This window comes from Nicotiana tabacum, chromosome 6 (genome assembly GCF_000715075.1).
Source record: "Nicotiana tabacum cultivar K326 chromosome 6, ASM71507v2, whole genome shotgun sequence".
NCBI lineage: Eukaryota > Viridiplantae > Streptophyta > Magnoliopsida > Solanales > Solanaceae > Nicotiana > Nicotiana tabacum.
Genome location: NC_134085.1, coordinates 83,377,248 through 83,402,451, shown reverse-complemented (window position 1 = coordinate 83,402,451; position 25,204 = coordinate 83,377,248). Strand labels below are relative to the sequence as shown.

Below are 25,204 nucleotides of genomic sequence, written 5' to 3'. Positions count from 1 at the left end.
GTAGCCTCACGGTTCGGTCCCATTAAAATAAAAATCCAAAAGTCTCCAAGCAAGAAACTAGGGCATAAGTTGTGGTTGTTGTAAGAAATCTGATTCTGAAAGTTGTAATTTTGAACCCATGTGAATTGTTTTGAGCCTTTTATATCCTTTCTTTCTAACCCTATCCAAAAGCCCACATTACGGTCCAAAGAAAGACCTTCCGATCAGTCTTCGAGAAATGCCAGGTCAAACAATGAGAGGTAATGCATATCAGGGGCAACACTTTGGTCCAAGCAGGGAAATGTTAAAAATGAGAGAGTCTTATTGGTGAAAACCTTCACGGGCACCGTAAGGCGATGGAAAGCTAAGAGAAATAAAAAATGAGAGAGTCTTATTGGTGAAAACCTTTGCGGGCACCTTGAGGCAACGGTAAGTTCAGAGAAAGAACAAGTGAGAGAGGCTTGATGGTGAAAACTCTCCGGGCACTACAAGTCGAATAAGGATTGTGAATCAGATTGGATAATCGGAGCATTGAAGCCCAGTTTCACGGTTTAAAGGTAAAACAAGAGTCGAACATCAGGCTTACTTGACAGAATAGGCCACAGGTGCATGCCATGGTCATTAGAGTTGGTATCCACAACTGATAGGTTTCTACTTGTTAGTTTTCTCGTTAGAAATCATCTTTTTCCATTGTCCTTCACTCTATTTTTTTTGTCTTGTCTTGTTCACTTCCTTTTCCTGAGTCTTTGTGGATAGAACAAGTGAGAAATGACTTCAAAATTTTTCACCAGCTGTCCAGTTGCACAAAACGGGGTATGGCTAATACATCAAAATGTCATAAGTTAGAAAAGAACAACAAGTGCATTGACATGGTAATAATTAACATGCTTTGGGATCCTTATGAAATACAAAGGTTTGGGACATATCAATTCAGGAACAATGCAACAAATGGAGGGTGTTAGGTGAACGGATCAAAGGTATTTTTGGTGAAACACGACGGTTTGGTACATATCAATTCATGAACAATGCAACAAGATGGAGGGTGTTTGGTGAATGGATCAAAGGTATTTTCTGTGGTAGGATTGACAAAAGGTGTTTAATCAGTGACAAGCGAGGTCTTTCGAGCAGAAATCAAAGTTATCGTGGCAAGTGAAGGAGCAATAGACCTCAAGGCCAATGCCAGTGGTTTAAGTCAAGAAAGAACAGCATACGCACTAAGTGAGTGGCAATTGACGTGCTTTGGGATTCATGTGAGACACATAGGTTTGGTAAATGTCAGTTCATGAACAATGCAACAGATAGAGGGTATTGCGTTTGAACGGGGAAGAGGTATTTTCTGTGATAAGGGTGATGGAGAAAGCGGTCAGTCAATAAACAAGTAAGGTCTTCGAGTGGAAATCAAAGCTATCATGGGAATTGAAGGAGAAAGCACCCTCAAAGTCAAGGCCACAAACCAACTACCATATTTTTAAACTGACAAGATTTTTCTTTGATTTGAAACAGGGGCAGAAAATTTCGATTGTTTCGGAGGAACCCTCCGTAAGGGTGAAAAGCAAGCACCACACAGGTTTGACTTGTGATTTTCAGGACCCACCTGGATAATGGGATTTAATTTGAAATTCTCAGGACCCTCCTGGAAAATGGGACCTAGTTTAAAATTCAAAACGATCATGAGTAGCAAGATCTAGCATAAGTGCGCCCCAAGGAATGCAAGATGGTTTCAAGTTTGCATGTTTGAGATAGGATTCAAGTAGGAAGCTGCCAGGACCCTCCTGGATAATGGGATTTAGTTTTAAATTTTTAGGACCCTCCTAGATAATGGGGTTTAGTTTTAAGTTTTCTGGACCCTCCTAGATAATGGGATTTAGTTTTTAAATTTTCAGGACCCTTCTAGATAATGAGATTTAATTTTTCAGGGCCCTTCTGGATAATGGAGTTTAATCTTAAAAATTCTCAGGACCCACTTGGACAATGTGAATTAGTTAAAATTCAAAATGTTCATGAGTAACAAGATCTAGGTAGGCTCTACCTTGATGAAATATAAGTTTGGCTTTGAAGTTTTCATGCTTAGGATAAGATTCAATTTGAAATTTTTAGGACCTGCCTGGATAATGGGGTTTAATTTAAAGTCTTCAGGATCCTCCTGGAAAATGGGACCTAGCATAAATTCAGAAATAGTATCTAGCATAAATGTACCCCAAAGGAATATAAGTTGCATTAGAAGTTTGCATGTTCAAGATAGGACTCAATTATGAGTTTTCAGGACCCTCCTGAATAACGGGACTTAGCTTTAGGATTTCGATTAGATAACAACATTTAGCATAAATTGTGTTGTAGGGTAGTATAATTCAGCCATAAAAATTGTCACTCTTAAGATAAGACTTGATTTTTGATTTTCAGTACCCTCTTGGATAATGGGGTATAGTTTTAAGACCTTCTTAGATAACAAGATGTAGCGAAAGTAATACCTTAGATTTAAAACTGTCGTTTAACTGGAAGCTGTCAGGACCCTCCTGGATAATGGGACCTCGCTTTCAAATTCTCAGTAATATCTGGCAATATGATTCAGTTTAACACTCACATATGTGCCCAACCACCAAACTAGGTTAGGAAGTTTTCTTCGTTTTGTCTATTTTTGTTGAAATCAGGCGCCTATCTGAAGAACAAGGGAGTACATTTCAAATCCAGCAATCAGGCGCCCACCTGAAGAACAAGGGAATACATTTCAAGTTTAGGTAATCAGGCGCCCACCTAAAGAACAAGGGAACACATTTCAAGTTTTGGTAATCAGGCGCCCACCTGGAGAACAACGGAATGCATTTTTCAAGTTTAGGTAATCATGCGCCTACCTGAAAAACAAGGGAATACATTTCAAGTTTTGGTAATCAAGCGCCCACCTGAAGAACAAGGGAATACATTTCAAATCCAACAATCAAGCGCCCACCTGAATAACAAGGGAATACATTTCAAGTCTTTGTAATCAGGCGCCCACCTGAAGAACAAGGGAATACATTTCAAGTTTCAGTAATCAGACGCCCACCTGAAGAACAAGGGAATACATTTTTCAAATTTTGGTAATCAGGCGCCCACCTGGAGAACAAGGGTATACATTTTTCAAGTTCAGCAATCAGGCGCCCACCTGGATAATAAGGGAACGCATTTTTTAAGTTCAGCAATCAGGCACCCACCTGGAGAACAAGGACGTATAGTTCAAGTTTCAGTTTTCAAGTTCTTACTGATATTTGGTAACGTGCCAAACTGGGGCAGAAAATTCTCTTTGTTTTTGTCTATTTTTGTTGAAATCAGGCGCCCACCTAAAGAACAAGGGAATACATTTCAAGTTTCAGTAATCAGGCGCCCACCTGAAGAACAAGGGAATACATTTTTCAAATTTTGGTAATCAGGCGCCCACCTGGAGAACAAGGGAATACATTTTTCAAGTTCAGCAATCAGGCGCCCACCTGGATAACAAGGGAACGTATTTTTTAATTTCAGCAATCAAGCACCCACGTAGAGAACAATGGAGTATAGTTCAAGTTTCAGTTTTCAAGTTCTTACTGATATTTGGTAACGTGCCAAACTGGGGCAGAAAATTCTCTTTGTTTTTGTCTATTTTTGTTGAAATCAGGCGCCCACCTGGAGAACAAGGGAATACATTTCAAGTTCATCAATCAGGCGCCCACCTAGAGAACAAGGGAATACATTCAAATTCAGCAGTCAGGCGCTCACCTGGAAAATAAGGGAGTATAGTTCAAGTTTCTTACTGATGTTTGGTAACATGCCAAACCGGGGCAGCCGTTTTCTTTGTTGTGTTTATTTTGTGGAAATCAGGCGCCCACCTGGAGAACAAGGGAATACATTTTTTATGCTCAACAATCAGGCGCCCACCTGGAGAACAAGGGAATACATTTCAAGTTCAGCAATCAGACGCCTGCCTAGAGAAAGGGAAACATCTCATATTACAATTCAAGGCGGCAACAAGGGGACTCCACCAGGAGAATACCAGTCAACAGGGAAACAAGAACCACAAGAGCAAGTTCGAAGATGTAGATAGGCTTTTGTAAATCATAGATTATAGTCTAGTCTAGCTTCTTTTTACTTTATCATGGTATAATAAGGGGTTCAGTAAGTAGCAACAACAGTGAAACCACAACTTCATGGTAGTCCCAGCTACCGAAACTTCCCGAACTATACTGACCTGATTCCTTTATAGCCAAGGACATGTAAGCAACCTCGGAAGTAGGGTGCGGTCAAATCTTTCAAAAATGCTTCCCACGGAGTATTCAAATGGGCAAAATCGCTCGTATCCGCTCACTTTATCTTTGCACGAAAACTCTTCGTGTTTCCGAGCAAAGAGGGGCAGCTGTGAGCATGTGATTTTTGCCCTATATGAATTACTCCCATAAATTCAAAACAAAATAACTTCTTTTCATTATTTACAATTTTTGTAGATCTTGTGGCATTTTCTGATAATTGTTTGCATTTGTCTGTGCATGTTTATTTTATTTAATTCATGAAAATACAAAAATACACTGCATTTGCTTTTAGGATATAATTTTTCATTCTTGAATTAATTAGTAATTTAGTGTTTTATAAAAAATGGAAAAAAATCACAAAAATAGTTTATTTTGCACTTTTTAATTTTAATTTCGAATTTTGGTGGTTTTTCTTTAATTTGGTATTTAATTAGTTGTGGTAATTATTATTTAGAGTACTTAATTTAATTTGGTATGATAATTTGATTAGAAATCAATTTAGGTTTATTTTAATTTAGAAGAAATTAGAAAAATTGAAAAATAAAATAAAATAAAGGATAGGGAATTTGGGCTAAAATTAATTGATTTATCTCCAATCCCAAACCCCTACACCCCTAAAACCCATCAAAATTGCCCCAATACCCGGCCCAAAGTCACACTGACCCGGTCCACCTCCTCCCTCAACCCAAACAACCCCGTTTAAGTTAGTTTCGATCTGGGCCGTCGAGGTTATGGGATCAGACGGTTAGGAAGTGGGGGTGGCTTGATATACAAGTGTCCAAACACACCCTCCTACCCCTTCATCGTCTTTTTCACAGGGACTCCAACCCTCAAACCCTAACGATGCCGCCTTCATTTCCACCGGCTCAAGGTAGCGGCGACCACCTCTGTTCACCCCAATTTTAACACGCCAGAATCCTCTCACCCCCCTCATACCAAATCTGTAACCATTTTCCCTCGAATTTGTCCAGAACGTCTCGAATTTTACATCTGAGTTCGAACCCTAAAGGTCTAAAATCATTTTCGGTCGAATCAGGTGGCATGCATCGACCTGGATTGGCTTTTCTCACATTTGGAAGGCCGACTTACTACAAGATTGATGCCATTCGTTCTTTCTTGACAGAGAAAAGTTATTGGCATCAATTTCGTTTGAATCAAGTTATCAAGTGTCCCTTCGAGTTTAGCCGGTGAGTTTTCTCTCATTTTTGGGTCCGTTTCTGTTTTCATGTTTCACTTGTTGTCCCTCTCTTCTTTCTTTATTTTCTTTCTTTCCATATTTGAAGTTTGGCCGAGGTTTTGGCCGAGTTTGAGGTTTGTCCGTCTGGTCTTCGCTAGTTCTTTTTGTTTTCCCAAGCCTGATCTCTAGTCCTGATTGATTTGTTTAGTTTCTTCTGATTAAATAGCATGATTATTGTTCTAGTTAGCCACATAGTTAATTAAGCCTATAACTTAGTTAAATTCCTTGTGTCTAGGTTAATTAGTTCATCCACTTTCTTTTGTTATTTTGATTGCATTTTTAAGGTTTTCGGATCTCCTTTTGGGAAAATTTTGATTAGTTTTTAAGTTTGTGGCTTTTGAAATTATGAATCTCGGATTGTGAATTGGGCTGTGAAAAATCAAAATCCAGTGTGGGGATTTAAGCCGGGATTGACAGGACCCAGTTTTAGAATTTGGACTTTGTCCTGCAGTAATAACAAAGGATTTGGGGGTTATTTTGGGTATTCTAGGTAAAGAATCTCTGAACAATTACCTAGGGAAGCTTCTAGGAAGCTGGGGTTGGGGTTAGTTGTGAATTTCTGGTTTTTAACTAGGGATATCTAAGCTATAATGAAAATTCCAAAAGGGGCAAAATGCAAAAAATGATTCCTAAGGTCTGCCCTAGACCCTTGCCTACAACGGCATCCAAAACTTGCCTTTCAAGGCAGACCCAAGAGACTTGAAAGAGATAAAAATTCTGAGAAAACAAAAACGGTTGAGAATTCTGAAACTGCATTGATTTCCAGCATATTTCTTTGATAAAAACTGATCAAATTCTGTATCAGCTGGGGATTTTTGATCTTCTTCATTAGTTAAAATCTCTGAAAGTTTCACATCTTACACCTGGGTTAGGAGATGGTTTGATTTTTGGTTTTTCCTATGTTTCAAGCTGTTGTGAGGTCACTGTTGCATTGATACTTCCGAGTTTTTTGTTCTGTTGTTATCTACTGCTTCTTCACCTCTTTTTCCCTTTCAATTTTCAGGTATGCTCTTGAAACTTGAATGGAACCGAAACCTGATTGAGCTTTGTATAAATATCTCTGATCCAGTTGGTTTTAAATGAAATTATCAGTCCCTGTTGTGTTAAACTCTACCCTGTTGTCAATTATGTTTTTAGTTTAGCTTCTTATGTGCATTTCATTTTGCTTTAAGGCTTGGATTTGAGTTTGTTTAAATGTAGTTGATTTAAAGCTATTTAGGTCTCTTAATGTATATTAATTAAAGATTATGGTCTAATTTAATTAGTAACAACTGTCTGGCTGTTGGATTGTGTTTTGTCACAGCCATGGCTTGAATGTAAGTCAATCTAGACTTTGTTCTAACAAATTTGGTACAGGTTGTGCTCTCTTTCAATCTTGTTTAAGTTTGTTCTTGTATAGTTTGAGGTCTGGATCCAAGATTGTATGACTTATCATGTAATCCTGCTTCTATTCATGTACTAAGTTATGAACATGTCTAAAGGTACTTTCAAATGAATCTGAGTCCGATTTAGATTTGGAAGCCTCCAGATTGGAATCAGTTTGTCATGCTTGGTTTCTCATCTTATTTAGAAAGTTTCGAGTTGGTATAATCTTGCTGAATAGGTCAGTTTGAAACGGATGTTGCATGAATTTGTATTCAGTAAGTTTTGACATTAAGTGATGAGCAACTTGTGCAAAAGGTTTATCGTCATGACCAGAAATTGTATTTTTTTTGCTATAGAATGCATGCGCTGAGTTCTAAACATGTTTTACATTTGGTTTAAGGATTGTTAGCACTCGTCCAAATCTAGAATTTCCTTGAATGATAATTGGCTTTAAGTATATTTGTTGAATCATGTTTTGGGCCATCATAATTGGCACAATTACAATTGCCCTTCGTTTTGTATCTAGGCTGCCCAGTTGGGCTTCCCTTTGACCCCAGTTACCTCTCACGCAGAATCAGTAGTAAGGGGCAACTATAATTGGGTTTCAGGCCGGGCCAAGCTTTGGGTTAGAGATGGTGCAGTTTCTGCGTTTTTTTGTTTCTTGTTGATCAAGCGGATTAAGTTCAAACCTTAGGTTAAAGTAATTATAACTCCTTTCATTATTCTCCTCAGGTTTAATTAGGCTCTTTGTCAACAGTTGATGTGTTCCATACTTAGCAAATATAGTTAGGGCCCTTAAGAGTTCAATCTTGAATTTCCCTTAAAATTGAATTCGAGGCGTGCTGTGACCAACAAAAAATTTAAATGCACGACCTTCATTTAATTAATTGGTTTGTTTTCATTCGAGGTGTGCCATTAGCAAACTTTCCATGGCCCTCACAAACTTAAAAATGCGTAGTTGCTTTAGGCTCGTATTTTAATTATATTACCTTGCTAAACTCGGGTGTGCATTTCATGTGACCCAAATCAAATCTTAGCAACGTTAAATAAAATGTGTCTCAGACGGTGGGTGCATTTCATGTGGCGTGGTCCAAAGACGTGTTTTAGATGACGTTGAAATCTTCCTTACAATAATTAAAAGCGGTTTAAAGTTTAAAATGGCATCATACGGTAAAACGTGTTTCTAAAATCAGATAATTAAGCCGAATATAACAGTTAAGCGACTATGCTAGAACCACGGAACTCGGGAATGCCTAACACCTTCTCCCGGGTTAACAGAATTCCTTACTCGGATTTTTGGTTTGCGGACTATTAAATAGAGTCAATCCTTTCCTCAATTCGGGATTTGAACCGGTGACTTGGGACACCATAAAATTATCCCAAGTGGCGACTCTGAATCTTTAAATGAAATAATCCCATTTCGATTGTCCTTTAATTGGAAAAACTCCCTCATCTACCCTCTCGGGGGTGTAGGTAAAAAAAGGAGGTGTGACAGTCCGGTCTTTCTAGTAAATCTTAGGTTCTTGGCTTTGCGGGGTCTTAGACAATTTTGCACTTCTAGCCATCTTTTGGCCAAATAAGTCATTTTGCAAAAATTGCCTAAATCATATCTTGCATGTTTTCAACAGGAAGGGTTATTGTCTCGCATAACGCTCTAGGTCTTTAACCTATTTGGTTTTAATTTTCTCATACAGGCGTGGATTTACTTATCGGAGTTTGAGCAGGATAGAGCCCCAGGACATCTAGTCAGGATCGCTCATTCAGGAGTGGATTAAAAGAAGATTTTCTTTTCTTTTTATGTTTTGAGCCTGTTATTTTATTTTATGTTGTCTTTTATCTTATAGTTTTGTATAGTAATGTCGAGTTTTAGTATTATTATTGTACTTTCTATCTTGCATTTGAAAGGGTGTGTAATGAATCATAAATCCAAAAAAAAATTGCGTTTCATATTTCCGTTAGGAATCTTCTTTAGAATACTAATTGTAGGAATGAAAAAAAAAAGTATTTTGGAGGTGGTTTTTCCTCCAGGCAATTAATATCTAGGACTTAAATAAAAATTATTTTTATATTTCCTTTACTATATTAGGACCAAAATTCCAAAAAAAAATTCCTTTTAGTACCTTTGAAAAAGTTTTCCTTAAGGCATTAATCTCAAAAATCCAAAAAGATTTTCTTTTGAGGTTCTTAATGAAAAATGAAAAAAATATATTCTTTTATTTTCCTAAGAACTTTAGGATATTGTGCATAGAAGAAAAAAGAACATACTTTATCTTTTGTTTAAAGTTTCTTCCTTTAGGCAATCAAATTGAAATCCAAAAACATGTTGTTTTATCCTTTTTGCTTCTTTCAAAATCCTGCATCAGGATATCAAATGGAAATTCAAAATATTTTTCTGTGGTTTATTCTTTCGATCTTCTTCCTAAAAAAAAGGAATCAAAAAGTATTTTTTTTTCTCTTCTAAGATTTTTCCTTAATAATTTCCCATAGAGTGTTTGTTTCAAGAAAGAAAAAAAAGCAAAAAATATATGCTCGTTAAGTTTGAGTTTGCAATAGATTATAGAACATTAAGTCTAGAAAATTCAAAAAAAAAAGAGAAGGATTTGCTTCTTTTATTCCTCTTTTCTTATAAGAATAGTCCTTAAGGTAAAAAAAAGAGAAAAGAAAAAAGAACGTTAGTTTGTTTACTTTATTCTCGTTCTTCCAGAACTACGCAAAGATCTGATTCATGCAGCGTCATGATACGTAGGCAACCTACATAGGGTTCGATCGAATCATTTTTTTTACTGTTAAAAGAAAAAAAAGGAATAAATGATAAAAAAGAGAAAAAAAGAGATGAAATTGTGGGATGTGAGAAATGAGAGGAAAGAAAAGAGTGAAATTAGAAAATGAGGAAGGAAAATGATCAAACAAGTGTTAGAAAAGCAAAGAAAAGAGAGGATTGAAATGAACAAATTGGGATGATGCCAACTGACCTTTGTACCATCGAAGTCATTTTAGAACTGATAACTGTGGCTATGTGCATTGCACATAAAGTGAGATTATCTTATGTTAAATGCCCTAGCGCTAACATGATGGCTTCATTTTGTTATATTCATAGCAGACGGGTGGTTGGTTTGTGGTTTTAAAGTGGTAACTCTTCTCTGCAACATAACGTCAAAAGGCAATGGCAGACAACAACAGAACTGAGTTGGTTGATACCGGCACTTGAAAGCAGTTGGTTGAATAGGACAATAGATTGGTTGAATAGGTAAATATGTTAAAACAACACATGGCTGACATGTATCAGGCTTGGATGACTGGGAAGGTGCCACCCCTGCCACCACCTAGCTTCCTAGATGCTGCCCTTAACCAAAATCCGGACACAATGCCAGATGATTCTCCATACTCCCCAGATCCACCCGCTTATCTCCAAGCTCATGATGCCTAATATTACCCCTCAAAGGTTGCCCACAAGGTTACCTACTCATACAAACAGGGCCCAAGGGATGAGCCTCATATTGAAAATGAAAGGTTCACAGGTAGAAAAGGGAAAGATGGGGCACCCAGGAGGCTGAAAGGCATAGAACAGTCCTTAAAGAACAAGCAAGGAATGGGAGACCAGGGAAGCATGGCTTATAAAGAACTGTCTGTGTCCCCTGACGTTCGCCTGCCCGCGGGGTTTAAAGTGCCAAACTTTAACTTGTGTGATGGGTGTGGGGATCCGGTATCCCACCTGAAGGTTTATTGCAGTGAAATGAGAGGTGTTGGAGATAAAGATGACTTGATGATGGCGTATTTCAGTGAGAGCCCGACTGGGGCAGCTTTGGACTGGCATGCTCGTCAAGATGTTGGTAAGTGGCCTACATTGGGTGACATGGATCAAGATTTTGTTCAATACTTTCAATACAAATCAGGCGTGACCCCAGACCGCTCCTCCATTTCTAGAATGGGAAAAAAGCCGGAGGAAAGCTTTAGAGAGTTTGGGCTCAGATGGAGGGAGTAGGCTGCTCGAGTCAATACCCCGATTGGCGAAGAAGAAATGGTTGAGCTTTTCCTACAAGCCCAGGGGCCCACCTACTTCAGTCATTTAATCCCGGCCCTGGGGAAACCCCTCAATGATGTGTTAAAAATGGGGGAGCTAGTAGAAGAGGGAATCAAGTCAGGCAAAATCATTAGTTGTTCGAAAAACATTCAGAACGTCCCAGTAAGCTTGGGTGGAAGAAAGAGAAACAGAGAAGATGATCCAATGGGATCTCCCGATTAACACTTCCAGCCTCGACATCGTCCCCGTGGATATCCTTATGCACCAGATGATCCTCCAAATAACACTTCTCTCCACATAACTCCCAAAGTCGTACATCACTCTCTCAGTACCTAGCTCCACAAAATTCCTATCTACCTCCACGAGCCTACCGAAAACCCCCCGGATCAGGTTTCCGGCCCAATCAAGCATTTATGAACGAGAGGTTGCGGAAGAAGAAAACCTTCACTCCATTGGAAGAGTCATATGACAGTCTGTTCCAGAGACTAAGGAAATTGGACATGTTGAAGCCGACCTAGATAAAAATGCCAGACCCTCTTCCAAAAAAGTTTGATTTTTCTCAAAGGTGCACATATTGCTCGGATGCCCCGGGGCATGACATAGAGAAGGTTGGAATCTGAAGAATGTGATTCAGAAGCTTATTGATGCATGCGACATTGTCGTGCAAAATAAAAGATGCAACAAACATTAGCCAAAGTCCGTCACCTATGCATAATAAGACACATATGGTGGGTATGATTTATTTTGAAAAGGAATGTGAGAATTCTTCTAGGATCCTAGGAGGTATACGTGCTACGAAGCTTTCACTGCTATCAGAGGATGATCCTAAGAACGACCCAAAGGCAATCTGTTAAGAACAATGTGATGGAGACTTGTGAAGGTACTAGTAATGTTGATGCAGAAGTCAGTGGCTAAGATGTTGAGTTTGATGATTGGAAAGACTCTATTTTCTTGGTTAGCCAGGGAGGAGTTTTGGTGGTTTATTTTATTGTCATTTCTGCTATCCGGGTTATTTCAGGGTTGTAATCCGGATATTGTCTTGTGACTCAAACCCTTATATCCTTTATTTTGCTTAGTTTGTTTAATCATAATAGCCCATTTAGTGTTGTCTAGGTTTGCTCTAGGTTTGTAACCCCTGTTTAGTTTGTTTGTTTTGTTGTCCAAACCCTTTCACCATCTGTCTAATGCAATTTTCTGTTTTCTGTGATTTCTAGTCATTTTCATTTAGTTCTCTTTTCTTTTTATAGTTCTTTTCCTGTTGACTCTAGTGACATGACATGCACGCGTAATTCTCATCCTGGTTTTAAAAGTCAGTTTAATCACAAAGCAATGAAACAATGTTGAAGATGTAGGGACATTGGAGGGAAATAAGTAAAGGCATTTTGAGATCACTTCAAGCCCGAATTGTGTGAAACTGGGGCAGGTAGAACATAAAAATACACTATTGAAATGCATCATGCTGCATCGGGTGAAGATAATGGCAAGTTTGCCCCAAATTGGCAGTGGCCGTTCGTGGTAACAAAAGTGTTGTCCAATGGTGCTTTGTATTTAACATATGTAGAAGGCAAATGTGTGGATATGGTTATCAATTCTGATACAGTTAAAAGATATTATGTATGATTTCTTTAGTTTGTTTAATTGTGTTGTTTGTTTTGGCATGCTTTGAAGATTGGAATGACGAAGACATTTTATTCTGCTATCTAATCACTTTATTCTTTGTTACCTCTTCGAGCCTTATTTATTTTCTTTTATATCCCTCTTTTGGAATCAGAAGCAGAGTTTAGAAATATAGATACAAAATTAAAAAAAAAAAGAGAAAAGAGGAAAAAAGAAGAGAAAAAGAGAAAGAAAAATGGGAAAAGAGTAAAGAAAAGAAAAGAAAAGAAAAAAAAAGAGAAAAAAAGAGAAAAGTACAAAAACGAAGCAATTCATATGTCATGAACTAAGTTCGACCTGATTCCTTTTAAAGATACGTAGGCAGCCTCATGGTTTGGTCTCATCAAAATAAAAATCCAAAAGTCCCCAAGCAAGAAACTGGGGCAGAAGTTGTGGTTGTTGTAAGAAATTTGATTCTGAAAGTTGTAATATTGAACCCATGTGAATTGTTTTGAGCCTTTAATATCCTTTATTTCTAACCCTATCCAAAAGCCCACATTACGGTCCAAAGAAAGACCTTCCGATCAGTCTTCGATAAATGTCAGGTCAAACAACGAGAGGTAATGCATATCAGGGGAAACACTTTGGTCCAAGCAGGAAAATGTTAAAAATGAGAGAGTTTTATTGGTAAAAATCCACACGGGCACCGTAAGGCGATGGAAAGCTAAGAGAAATAAAAAATGAGAGAGTCTTATTGGTGAAACCCTTCACGGGAACCTTGAGGCGACGGTAAGTTGAGAGAAAGAACAAATGAGAGAGGCTTGATGGTGAAAACTCTCTGAGCACTACAAGTCGAATAAGGATTGTGAATCAGATTGGATAATCGGAGCATTGAAGCCCAGTTTCACAGTTTAAAGGTACAACAAGAGTCGAACACCAGGATTACTTGATAGAATAGGCCACAGGTGCATGTCATGGTCATTAAAGTTGGTATCCACAACTGATAGGTTTCTACTTTGTAGTTTTCTCATTAGGAATCATCTTTTTCCATTGTCCTTCACTCTGTTCTTTTTGTCTTGTTCACTTCCTCTTCCTGAGTCTGTGCGGTTAGAACAAGTTATAAGTGACTTCAAAATTTTCACCAGCTGTCCAATTGCACAAAACGGGGTCTGACTAACATATCAAAATGTCATAAGTCAGAAAAGAACAACAAGCGCATTGATCTGGTAATAATCAACATGCTTTGGGATCCTTATGAAATACAAAGGTTTGGTACATATCAATTCAGGAACAATGCAACAGATGGAGGGTGTTAGGTGAACGGATCAAAGATATTTTCGGTGAAACACGACGGTTTGGTACATATCAATTCATGAACAATGAAACAAGATGGAGGGTGTTTGGTGAACGGATCAAATGTATTTTTTGTGGTAAGATTGACAAAAGGTGTTTAATCAGTGACAAGCGAGGTCTTCCGAGCAAAAATCAAAGTTATCATAGCAAGTGCAGGAGCAATAGACCTCAAGGCCAGGGCCAGTGGTTTAAGTAAAGAAAGAACAACATGCACGATGAGTGGGTGGCAATTGTCGTGCTTTGAGATTCATGTGAAACACTAGGGTTTGGTAAATGTCGGTTTATGAGCAATGCAACAGATAGAGGGTATTGGGTCTGAACGGAGAAGAGGTAGTTTCTGTGATAAGGATAACAGAGAAAGTGGTTAGTCAAAAAACAAACAAGGTCTTCGAGTGGAAATCAAAGTGATCATGGGAAGTGAAGGAGCAATCGCCATCAAAGTCGAGGCCACAAACCAACCACCACATTTTTAAAAAGACAAGATTTTTCTTTGATTTGAAACAGGGGTAGAAAAGTTCGGTTGTTCCGAAGAAATCCTTCGCAGGGGAAAGGCAAGCACCAGACAAGTTTGATGTTTGATTTTCAGGTCCCGCCTGGATAATGAGATTTAATTTTAAAAGTTCTTAAGATTCTCCTGGATAATGGGATTTAGTTTTTAAATTCTCAAGACCCTCCTCGATAATAGGATTTAGTTTTTAAGTTTTCAGGAACCTCCTGGATAATGGGATTTAATTTAAAATTTTTAGGACCCTCCTGGATAATGAGATTTAATTTTAAAAGTTCTCAGGACCCTCCTGGATAATGGGATTTAGTTTTTAAGTTTTCAGGACCCTCCTGGATAATGAGATTTAGTTTTTAAGTTTTCAGGATCCTCCTGGATAATGAGATTTAGTTTTTAAATTCTCAGGACCCTCCTATATAATGGGATTTAATTTAAAATTTTCAGGACCCTCCTGGATAATGGGATTTAATTTTAAAAGTTTTCAGGACCCTCCTGGATAATGGGATTTAATCTTAAAAGTTCTTAGGACTCTCCTGGATAATGGGATTTAATTGAAAATATTCAGGACCCTCCTGGATAATGGAATTTAGTTTTTAAATTCTTAGGACCCTCCTGGATAATGGGATTTAGTTTTTTAAGTTTTCATGACCCTCCTGAATAATAGGATTTAGTTTTTAAATTCTCGGGACCCTCCTATATAATGGGATTAAGTTTTAAATTTTCAGGACCCTCCTGGATAATGGGATTTAATTTAAAATTTTCTGGACCCTCCTTGATAATGAGATTTAATCTTAATAGTTTTCAGGACCCTCCTAGATAATGAGATTTAGTTTTTAAGTTTTCAGGACCCTCCTGGATAATGAGATTTAATTTTAAAAGTTCTCAGGACCCTCCTAGATAATGAGATTTAATTTTAAAAGTTCTCAGTACTTTCCTGGATAATGGGATTTAGTTTTAAAATTCTCAGGACTCTCCTGGATAATGAGATTTAGTTTTTAAGTTTTCAGGACCCTCCTAGATAATGGGATTTAGTTTTTAAATTTTCAGGACCCTCCTGGATAATGAGATTTAATTTAAAATTTTCAAGACCCTCCCGGATAATGAGATTTAATTTTACAAGTTCTCAGGACCCTCCTGGATAATGGGATTTAGTTTTTAAGTTCTCTGGACCCTACTAGATAATGAGATTTAGTTTTAATTCAAAAATGGTTGAAAGATGTTTTCAAATAGATTTTACTGGAACTGTATTTGTAGACATGTGATTTTTGACCCACCCCAAGATTTTTCATATTTTAGCACGTAAATGTTTAATTTAGACCTAATATAGCTATTTCAACTATTTTTGACTTCTTTACTTTATTTTCGTCATAAAAATGGAAAATTACAAAAAAAAAACTTTAGTATGTATCTTTCATAATTCTAAAAAAATATAATAATAAATAATACCTTATTTTTATCTTTATATAATTTTGAAAATACAAAAAAAATATAATAGTTTCATGTTAGCTTTTGCAATGTGTAGTATTTTTATCTTATTTTAAAATGATTCAATTAATGTGTTGGATCCCAATTTTAAGAGTTTCTGGAGCCCAATTCTTGGCCCAATTCGGATTAGTCCATTAAGCCTAGGGACCCTTCTAGACTCTTTTTTGGAAAAAAAACAAATAAAAAAAGACCCTAAGGACTTAACACAAAAGACCTAGGGAATAATGGGCAAAATACACAAAAATACACCTAAACCTAGACTCTACCTATAAAGTAATGCTTAAAAAATCTAAAAGGGACAAAAAAAAAAAGCTAGCCTAAGTATATACATCCGCGGCTGAACACATCGAGACCCCTCCCCTTGGCGATTGTCTTCTTCACCGAAGAGACCACCAAACGACCCCACCCCTCCAAAACTTCACCTTCTTCTTCATTCCAACAATACAAGATCGGATGGATGGCTAACAAAGAGACATAGCAGCCATCGCCGGGAACTTCGTTTAGCCAGCCGCCGTCGTGGACCTCGCCTAAAAAAAAGAGAGAGAGAGAGAGAGAGAGCTTCTGGATAGAATTTGAGAGGAGATCTTAAGAAAAAAGAAAGGAAGAACTAGGGTTTTGGTTTGGATTTCTATTTTTCCTCCTCCTTTGATTTTGGTTCCAACTTTTGATACATAAAAAATTGAGAAAATCATATTCTTCTGGCCTAATTTTACTTAAAACAAAAAATACAAAAATACATCTAATTTCTTCCTCTAAAGTTCTATTACGAAGCCATAGAGTTGGCTTGAGTTTGAATTCGGTTCAAAATCGTCGTCGTTGGTTCGTCGTCGTTCGTGGTTCCGATTCGGGTTCGTGGGCTCTGTTCGATCACGTTTTGCTTTCTCGTTTGGATTTGGAGCCAAGCTTGTATTTGCTGATTGCTTCTGTTATTATTGAAAGATTTTGCTCAACAGGTTTGTTTTCCTACTATTCTATCTTAATCTTCTTATAGTGATAAAAGTGTCGCAAGGGCCGTTTAAAGAGAGATTAATTTAGTATCTAGTTGTTTAGGTTTTAAAACATTAGTTCATGTTGCTTTAAGATGATGAAGATTCAAGATGTATTCTGATTTGCTACTTCTTTGGTTTAATTGTTCAATACGTTTTAGTTTGAATATTTGGATTGTTGTATTAGTTATTTTCATGCTTTGTCGGTGATCTGAAACCAACCTATAATTAGTCTTCCATTATTAATCCCAATCTGCAAATTAAGGCAGCTTTGTTATATTGAGGAATTTGTTCGTTCCTGTTCCAATCTTCAGTATTTGAGACCAATAATATTGGTGAGAATTTTCAGCTCAATCTTTTAGTTTAGTTTAGCTTTCTTGCTTTTCTTGGGATATCGTTTGTAGTAAACTTTTTCCTTCTAAACTCATCATTTTTGTCTGCCTTTATGATATTTTGAAACAATAATTTTCTTATTTTGTTTTAGTTGTAATAATGTTAAATAGACAGGCTATGGACAGTATATTAACAAAATGGGCATATTCTAGTTGTGATTTTCTTACCTTGTTTGCAAGTTCATTCACAATTTGAGTTTAAGCAAGTGAAGTTTCCCTAATTTAGTATTAAAGTAGCACTTCAGTTAATTGAATTCAAAGGCATTTTAGAATTATTTGGTGTTCTAAGGGATATTGTGTGCCAATTTATTGGTAAATATATTGTCTTATCGCTTTATTGGAATCATTTAGTAAGCATAAAAATGAAAGAGAGGTCCATGTGATTTGGGTTGGAATAAGTAAGTAGCGTAATCATAATATTAGTATTCTCCAAGGATTGAATCCAAATTTGCAAGTCAGAATGGGGTGATGAGGGATATTTTTAAGCGGCTCTTCCGTTGGCTTCGGTTCATTTTTACTTTATTGTTCTTCATTTCAGTTGGCAACTTTGTTATCCAATTTGAATGCTCATTGGCTGAATGTTTATTTTTATTTAGGTTTGTTTGGACTATCTTAGAGGATACTGGGTCGTGGGGATCGGATAAAGACCGAGGCCCACTAGCAATTAATTTGTTCCATGCTTTAGATATCGGGCTCGACCTAATAAGAATAAAAAAAATAAACATGTGCATGACTATTAGAAATCGAGGCGTGCCATTTAGTTGAATTTTCCATGGCCCTCACAAAGTCGAAAGTGCGTAGTTCCTTTAGGCGCTCTATTTTAAAAATTACTTTCTTAAACTCGGGTGTGCACTTATGTGACCCAAATCCAAATCCCAACAACGTTAAATAAAATATATCGGGGACAATGGGTGCATTTATGTGTTATGGTTCATGACATGTTTTAAATAACGTTGAAATTTCCCTAAAAATTATTAAATAAGAGCGGCTAATAAGTTAAAATATACCATAGGCTAAAACATGTCTTAAAATCAGATAATAGGCCAATTATAACAGTTGAGCATAGTTCTAGAACCACGGAACCCGGGAATGCCTAACACCTTCTCCCGAGGTAACAGAATTCCTTATTCGAATTTCTGTGTTCGCGGACTATAAAATAGAGTCAATCTTTTCCCCGATTCGGGATTGGAACCGGTGACTTGGGACACCATGAACTATCCCAAGTGGCGACTCTGAATTTAATAAATAAATAATCCCGTTTCGATTGTCACTTTAAGTTGGAAAAAAACTCCCTTATACCCTTTTCCGAGGGTGTAGGAAAAAAGGAGGTGTGACAGTACTTAAACAAGCTGATTTGATTCAAACTATAGTTTTAAAGGCATGCAATATTTTACTAAGATTCTGTGATATGAACTTTACATGCATTATTGCTCATCACTACTTCTCAACCTTTATTTACTATTGTTACTTACTGAGTTGGCGTACTCACATTACTCCCTGCACCTTGTGTGAGAACCCAAGCTTATCTGGGCACGGTAGCAGTTGTTGACTATTCCAGTTATAGATTTTCTCGGAGATAGCAAGGTAGATACCTGACAATCGTAGCCCTACTCTTCTCCCTCTTATCTTCCTTTAGTTGCATTTAGTTATTTTCCAAACTATGCTAGTCTCGAAATTGTCAAAAATATTGTAGCAGATACTCATGACTAGTGACATCCCGATGTCGGGCTTTCTTTTCTGCACTTTTGTTTGAGTTGAACTCCTTTATAATGGTTTTATATTAAATAGCTTTGGAATTATCTTGAAAATGAAAATATTGTGTTGTTTTGTTAATGTGTTGGGTTGCCTAGTACCATGATAGGCGTCATCATGCCATGGTTGGTTTTTGGGTCGTGACAAGTTGGTATCAGAGCCTAGGTTACATATGTCTCACGAGTCATGAGCAGGTTTAGTAGAGCCTTGCGGAGGGGTATGAAGACATTTGTACTTATCTTTTAGAGGCTATAGAACCCTTAGGAAACTTCACATTCTTTAATTCTTATCATGCGAATCTGTTAATACTGGTAACTAAACTTTTGTTATTCTATTCTCTCACAGATGACGAGGACACGTGCTATCGGTTAGGACAGATGACCACGAGTACCACCAGTTGGGGCCACTAGAGGCCGAGATCGCGGTCGAGGCCGTGGTAGGGTAGGAGTGTAGCCCGCACAACAGCTAGGGCGGCACCTGCAGATCCACCAATTGCCTTAGTACATGATCAGGTCCCAGTTGTGGATGCCCCAGCGGGACCAGCCCATGCACCGACTGTGCCTATTGTTATCCAAGTCTTCAGGAGACCTTAGCTCAGATTCTGACAGTGTGCACCAGTCTTGTTCAGGCGGTCTCTGTTCTGGCCGCAGTAGCTACTTCCCAGGCCTAAGAAGGCACTCAAACTCCCACCGCTCGTACACTCGAGCAAGTTGTTCAGGGACATCAAACATAGGGGGCACCACCTGCCCAACTGGTTACACCTGCTCAAGACTATGTAGTTCCAGTCATGCCTGATGATGAGTAGCAAATATTTGAGAGGTTTGGTAGACTTCAGCCTCTGACTTTTAGTGGTACAGAGGGTGAGGATGCCCAGGGTTTCTTGGGCAAGTATTAGAGGATTCTCCGTATAGCGGGTATTCTGGAGACTAGTGGGGTCTTATTCACTACCTTTCAGTTCTCTGGAGCTGCCTTTACTTGGTGGGAGGCTTATGAGAGGAGTATGCTTGTTGGTGCAGCGCCCATTACCTGGCAGCAGTTCTTCGTTCTCTTTTTGTAAAAGTATGTGTCGCAATCTCGTAGAGAAGAGCTGCACAGACAGTTTAAGTAGATGCACCATGACTATATTACTATGACGCAGTACGAGATGAGATTTTCTGAGTTGTCCCATCATGCTATTTGGTTTGTTCCCATAGATAGGGTGAGGATCAGGAGGTTCGTTGATGGCCTCACATATCAGCTGCAGATTCATAGGACTAGAGAGAGGGTGTCTGGTGCTTCTTTTGAGGAAGTTGTTGTCATTGCTCGGGACATAGAGTCGATTCACTGCAGGAGCGAGTGGAGAGGGAGGCCAAGAGGCCTCGTGGATCCGGTAGTTTTGGTGGTGCTCCTCATGGGGTTCAGTTTCAGCACGGTAGAGGTCGTCCATTCAGACATGCTCTGTCTGCTCAACCAGTTCACCGTGGTGCATCATCGGGCCATGGTTCTCACAATTCTCATTAGGGCCATTCATCACTTAGAACCCTCCCAGCCTAGAGTTCGTCATGTGCTCCATCAGTTCACGACTCTTCCATTCCAGGATCTTCTACCAGTTACCCCGGTACGAGGGGTTCCCTCTAGTTCCCGTTACCAGCACTAGGGGGTTGTTTTTAGTGTGGGGACTTTGGGCATATGTGGAGGCAGTGTCCTCGTTGTCATAGGGGTCCGCCTCAGCAGAGGAGTCAGTCATCGACTTCAGCAGCAGTTACTTCCCCACCCGCCCAGCCAGCTCGGGGTGGAGGTTAGTAAGCTAGGTGTCGCCCTAGAGGGGGAGGCCGATCGGGTAGCGGTCATGCCAGTTTCTATGCACTACTTGCCAGAACAGATGCTATTACTTCAGATGTTGTGGTCATAGGTATTATCTCAGTTTGCCACAGGGATACCTCTGTATTATTTGATCATGGTTCAACTTTTTCATATGTGTCATCATATATTACTCATTATGTCACGACCCAAACCAATGGACCGCGACGGGCACCCGGTACCTTACTCAACTGAGTACCAACGTAACGTATCTTTCTTATTACATTACCATATACACGTGACATACGAGCCTAATAGGCCAACATATTCATTTATAAACTCAAAACATAGGCCGACAAGGCAGTACAATCTTTCACGTACACTACATATGTCTACAAGCCTCTAAGAGTACATGAATGTCATAGAGGTCGGGACAGAGTCCCGCCATACCAAACAATACACGTTTAAATCATACCAGCCAAACAAGCAACTCTGAAGCAATTGGAGCACACTAACATCTTCCCCTGAGCTGATGGCCTACTTGGAGGGCTCTCGACCTGTCTATCGGGAACAGCGGGCATGAAATGCAGCGTCCCCAAGCAAAAGGGACGTCAGTACAAAAAATGTACCGAGTATGTAAGGCATATAAATAAGTACATAATAGACATGGAAGAAATATAGAGTACTTGATTCAACTTGTAAGTCTGAATAACTCTATAAATCATGAAATACTTTTAGCGTTATGCATAAGTGTATGAATGTCATGTTGTGCATACGTACATGTCTTATAACATCATTAGCCTCTGATGGCATCCCATCATATCATATCGGCCACTATGGGCAAAATGGTGGTGCGTATATAACGCCATAACCTCTTCCCATATCCCATATACATATACATACATATATACTCGTATATAATGCCGTTTGAATCATATTTCAGCCACTGTGGGCAACATAAGAATCATATACCAGCTGATCAGGTGGTGGTGCGTATATAACGTCGTAACCTTTTCCCATATCCCATATACATATATGTACATATATACGCGTATATAATACCATCTGGTCATGGGTCAATTCACATGTATAAATGAGTGAAATACATGAAAAATACATAATAATCTCGATATTCCTTCCGGATAAACTTTTCCAACTGCGTATTATTTTGAGACCCATAAACAGAAAATAATAATAATTTTCATGGGGAATCAAGAATATATACACCCCTAATAATTCTATGAATAGAGTAATTTATAGAAACTGTGTGTTTGCTCATTTCTTCAGTATAATTTGGACCATGCCAAAAGAAAGAAGGGAGGACCTTAACATACCTGTAGTAGGGAAAACTTCGTGTAATATTCCTTAAAACTCCAAAAATCTGCTTTTGTTGAAATTCTTAAACGAGATTTTGCTTAATTTGTTATGTTTGGACGAAATTGCTTCATAATAAAGCTTTTGATTGAGGTGGAACGTTTCTGCTTTATCTTCCTTGGCTTTTAAGCCTAAAGCAGATCTTGGTGTTTTGAATTTGAAGGAAACGTTTCTACTGATTTTGAATAGTGGACAATTGATTATGTTTCTATTGTATTTGGTTTGAAACCAAATACAGAATGTGATTTTGGCCACGAGTCTTAGTCATCTTCAAGACTAGTCATTTGGAAATAGTGACTACTTAGTCACTTCAAAAATTGTGGCTTTTTTCCACGTGGGGGGTGGTATATAAATTTTTAACCACTTATTAGTTAACCGGGTAATGTCCCGTTACCCGGTAATTAGTCAATTAACTGCATAATTTAAAAATTACCACAAATTACTTAAAATTCTATTTATTTTTAAAATACTTCATATATACTTTATATATTATACTATCATGGTCATATGGTATCTTGCATGGTACTAGTTCGTAATTATCGAGTATTATCGCTCGACCCGTATTTTATTCCAAATTGACTACATTCAACGAAACTCGTTTTTTTTAATCTATGTGCCCTCTTATTCTTCATAACACTTATTTATTTCTTGCTATAAATATCCTAAGTACGTTAACGTCAAGATGATCTCATCCCCGAGTCTTACATCGGTTAACTGAAAATGAAATTCTAACGCACAATACTTCAGGGTGCAACGGTAACTTTATACTACAAAACATGACATCACCATATTGTAATAATGCAGGACGTGCCATCTCACTTTCGGGCTCTCATTATTTTATTTATGGCGTATTTTCACGTAGGAAAATATGGGGTGTAACACCATTCCCCCTTTTGGAACATTCGTCCTCGAATGTTGACTGAAGCGCTTATCGTTCTCGTATCCCATAGCTCTTGCGAATACTTTAGCAGTCCTCTTGCCATCTAGGCAACTGTTTTGTGAATAAGTCCAAAGGACAGGGTGTTCCCCCCCTTTAGGCCTCTTTCCCACGCCATGAGTTGCGATCAAATTCCTTCCAATCTCATAACTGTTGCTACCTCCCATCATGAAGCTTCTACGATACTGACCTTGTAAGTGTGCTTATGCGAGTCTCCTCTCCTTTTTCCTCCTATTTTTAGCCAATCCTGAAGTTCTTCGCTTTTTGTCGAACTTACGAATATTGCTATATCTTATTTTATAGGCATGGTTATCCATTCGTATGACTTTACTGCATCTACATAGGTCATACTGTACCATAACTCTTACCTCGACTTCTTGTTACTGAGGTCTGCTACCAAATTCCAAGTTACTTTCATTGCATATCCCACACGTATAAATCTATGTCCTCTAATGCTTCCACATTACTATTCATCTTAAGAATGACAGCCTAATCTCTTCTCATACTTCATAACTATTATCCATCCATTGTTGATTCACCGTAATTTTGATCCATAATCCACCCTGATAACTTAACCTTTTATACAATATTGCTGTTAGGATTCACGTTTTATTGGGGAACATCAGAAATGATTAGATTAATCCACCTGGGGCGATACCCTTCTTTCATAACCGTATCTCACGGCATCCCAGTGTGATTTACGTTGCGTGGGTATTTTAATCCTGTCCAATTCATGAGATCCCTTTCTTTTATTCGTCAGATCATTACTCAATCGAAGGCCCAAACGTCATTTTTTTCTACAATAATTACACCCCCATTCTATTAACAGAGCAGCATTCCATCTCTTCTGAATGTTATTAGTCTTAGACTCCTTTGAGTTCCTTGAGGCTATACTAAACTTTCTATAACTTAGAGAAACCATTAGCTTTCTTTTTTTCATGGGTTTCAATTCCAATGACTTATCCGTTCTCGTCACCTTTTCACTTGCCTTTCCTCATCCTTACTCATATTTCGTTAAAACTTTGTCGCTCTACTATACTTTAGCTTGGGACCTATACATATATATTTATTCTATCCGCGACCTTCCTTCAACTTGCTTGCACCATAGATTTCCTTATGTTGTTCTGGAACATCAAGCGAGACATCACATCGTCTCTAACTATCCTTTACTCTCATAATCAGGCTTTTCGATAGCTAGACCATAGGCTGGAAGATATGCTACTGACGCCGCTGCTATCATTCCTGGATATTGAATTCCCACGCTTATAGACTTCTATCCGAAGTATGGATCATTCACGATCTTCTGCCTTTGAGTATCTCATACGTTATTCACCTTTGCCATAATTACCTTAAAATTTGGAATCATATCTTCTATCTCTTTCATGACCATCCTTCCACATATGTATAATTCACGTCCATAACTTGAAGCTTTATTATAATACTCGCACCTCTACTACATACACTATCCGATGGGAGCTTCATACTGATTTCTTATGAGGCTGGTACTTCTTCTAACTGGCTTTATTGTAGAGCCATTATAGATTATGGTTGTTATGTTATTTCTCTTGAACATCTGATATTAAGAGTGATTCTATCATGTTCTCAAGCACAACTTCTATAATTATTCAAGGTCCAATAATCATACTCTTGATTTACTTGGGTGATGTGATTCTTTAGCTTTCTCTTCTTTTCGATCAGCCTTTATGTAGGTGTAAGCTACCTTCCAATTTGTGGCTCATGGTATCAGTTATTACCTTAGCCTTTCATGGGCGTTATGGAATATCCATGATACAATCTTTTAACAATTCAATCATTTGTCTATGCCCAGGGCTCAGTTTTTCTTTTTAACTTATACCAGAGTCTTTTATGGCTATATGATTTCCAACAAATATAATGCTCCAAAATATTGAGTGTGTCAATAACGTACTAACTCTGGATCATTGATCGAATAATTCCTTTCGTTCCATCTCAGCTCTCTTAAAACATATGCAATTACTTTTTCTAGTCCTTATGCCCCTTGTTGCGTGCATACTTAACTCATCCTAGTTTCCATACATGCCAGAATTTTTGTGCAACTCATATAGTCTTAAATATTACCTTCGGTCTTTCTCCCCGTTCATTAGCCACGGTAGGTGCCACTTTCTTTTGGAGGGCATACAATTTTTGTTGTGAGACTGCTTTTACATGACC

At 38.1% G+C, this 25,204-nt stretch overlaps 1 long non-coding RNA gene across 1 annotated transcript; it reads left to right on the top strand.

The window, feature by feature from the left end:
• Positions 1–16,127: 16,127 nt before the first annotated feature.
• Positions 16,128–20,986, top strand: LOC107761236 (uncharacterized). Its single transcript, XR_001642549.2, has 2 exons — positions 16,128–16,747; positions 19,270–20,986. It is a non-coding gene; the product is annotated as an uncharacterized LOC107761236 (long non-coding RNA).
• The last annotated feature ends 4,218 nt before the right edge of the window (positions 20,987–25,204 follow it).